The sequence below is a fragment of the Natator depressus genome, chromosome 1 (genome assembly GCF_965152275.1).
Source record: "Natator depressus isolate rNatDep1 chromosome 1, rNatDep2.hap1, whole genome shotgun sequence".
In the NCBI taxonomy this organism is placed as follows: Eukaryota; Metazoa; Chordata; order Testudines; family Cheloniidae; genus Natator; species Natator depressus.
The window spans coordinates 134,949,792-134,952,572 of record NC_134234.1 but is presented as its reverse complement, the minus strand read 5'-3'; positions in this window follow the sequence as shown (position 1 = coordinate 134,952,572).

Here is a 2,781-nt window from a genome sequence, read left to right as displayed (position 1 = left end):
TTACATTAAATAAATACACAAATTATTGTCTCAGTCTTTTAAAATAGATAAACTCTTCCTTACAAAAGATATTACCTCACCCACCGTGTCTCTCTGATATCCTGGGACCTAAACGGCTCTACCAATATTTGAAATAGTTGAACATTTTAACCAGAGCTGTGTGGGAACTGGAATTTCATGAAAAATTTCCATGAAAAAATTTGAGATTTTGAAATTTGATTTTCTTCCAAATCAGAATGATTTTTTTCCCCCATGCAACAGAAAATTTGCACACACACACATGCACACGCACACACATATCAGTTTGGGTTAATGGGAACACTCTTTGTTTTGATAAAAACTGAAATGTGTTCCAGTTTTGATTCAAAAAAATAAATTTAAACTTCAAAACAAAAAGGTGAAAAATCAAAACATTCCATTCTGAAACACTGTTCCTTTTATTTTCAAAATGAAATTTCATCCAAATCAACACATTCCTGTTGAAATTTTCATTTTGACTATACAGCATTTCCCAATGGAACCACATTCCACTGGAAAATTTTCCAATTAGCTCTACTTTTAACTCATCCACTAGAAAAGCTAGATTAGTCAGCATGTTGACAACTAGACTTTTTCTCAGGCCTGGGATGCTTGAGATCATTCATTTTGCAGTGGTGTGAGTCTGATAGCCGCAAATTGTACCACTGTCCCTCAAAAACCTACGACTCAGAAGATGATAAAGAGGTGAACTAGCAAAGATCAGAGCAAGGACCTCTGCCCCATGGAAAAAATAAATCTGACATTTCTGGTGAATTTTTTCCACAGATATCCATTTTGTAAGACATTTATTCCAGTAGCAATAACTCTATTCCACATTGTACACAACAGTTTTGTTCCTGGAATCACTATGCACTTTGCACTAGTGGAAAGATGTATTCATTCTTCTGCATTATTAAAAAAAGAGACAGATCGGGGCTGACTCTGTGCTCAGAGCAGGATCTATAAAGGGAAGCATTGGCAGCTGGATGCAACCTTTATGCCCTTGCTACATTAGGGCCAGATGTGGCCCAGTTTGGCCTCTGATATAACTTAGAGGCACTTCATAACTGCTCTAATTTGTGCCTACATACCAATGTCTCTAAGAAGCCATTCCAGCAACCAAGGATAACCATGCACTTCCAGCAGACAGCACTCTGGACTCCACTTTCCCCCAGCTTCCACTCCTGGGCTAGAGATAGGAAGGGAGTGGTTCTGAGGCAGCAAATGATTCTACACGCATGAGACTCCTCAGCTATCTGGTTAGGTCAGCTTGTATGGGTCCCTCTGTAGAACCAGAGACACACAAAGGGGCCTGTGACAGAGTGGAGGTTGAAAACATGGGAGCCTGCACTCTGATCACTCAGCTATTAATTAGTTTCCCTTGAGAAAGCTGATGGGGGTAATTAGTCAATCAGGCTAGGCAGCTGGATGGTCTGAGGAGCCAATTACCCCATCAGCCGAAGGCTGATAAAGAGGCAGGATGGAGGTGCCGGGGGGAGAGGGAGGGACAGGTCTAGCTGAGCCTGGTCACACAGAGGCACAGAATAGGGAGACCTCTGTTCCCCTGAGGTCCTGGTGAGAGGGCCAAACGCTAGGTTAACATTGTAAATAGACTGTTGCATGGGGATTGTTGTGGAAAGGGTGGAGGGAACTCAAAATAAAAGGACCTGTGAAGGTGCTAGCATGGGAGTCTGTGCAGTTTCTCCAGGGAGAGGGCAAAAGGGGAGCCATGCCCCGTGACAGGGCCATAAATGGATCCAAGAATCAAGCTCAAAGTCTTTACAGAATGCAATTAACTAGATGGTTATAAAAGTCAAGTTTAAAGGACAACCTGGATTTTCCTCTGTTGACACAGCACTAGATTTAACCAGCAGATGGTGCTGCTGCATGTCTTCTGTTCAAGAATTTTTCAGAAATAACAAAGGCAAATGGAAAAGAAAATAGTAAGGTACAAACAGAGAATATAAATTCTGCCAAGAATAAAACATGCAGCCTCCAGAAATTTCCATTCCTGAACTTTGTAGCTTTTTATTTTATTTCAATGGCCTGCTGTTGTCCTCTCTTTTTATATTCATTTGTCCAGGAATGGAATTAACCAGGGTGAATGCAGCCATTAGCATTTATTTATCGTGACTGACTTGTTTACTGGGTTTTAACTTCTTTTCATGGCCGAGACTCATGTGTTTTCCATTCACAGCTGGTGTGAAGAAAGCATCAGGGAGCTCTGAAGCTAATGAACACAAACACTGTCACTTGGTCATCAGCTGCCAAGGACCTAGTAATTACAGATATTCCACAGCACTCACTAGTTTGGAAATGTTCATTCATTTATTATGCGGTTTCTCTCATTAAATTGCATTACGCCAACCATTTTGCCTAAGGTATCTTGTATTTCCAGTATTAATCAGCCATTTACAACAGACTATAGAGCTAGAACAGACTAAAATGGATCACCCATTCTTACCAAAATTATAGATAATTCACCAATGATAGAATCATGTCTGCAAGAGTATGCAGCACGAGTACGTCCTAAAGCTAATGTTCTCCAGAAACTTTCACTACTCTAATGAAATAATTGTTACTACTGGGATTAACTTTTCTTAAGGTATTTTTTATGATGATGAATGTTTGAGATCTCACCTTGGGAGGTCATGGGGAGCAGGGATGGAGGACTGAATGGGTCTATGACCCCTGGCAAGTGAGTGTTCTACAGGGAGGGATGGATGGGGGGAGGGAAGATGGACATGTGGCTACCACTTAGTT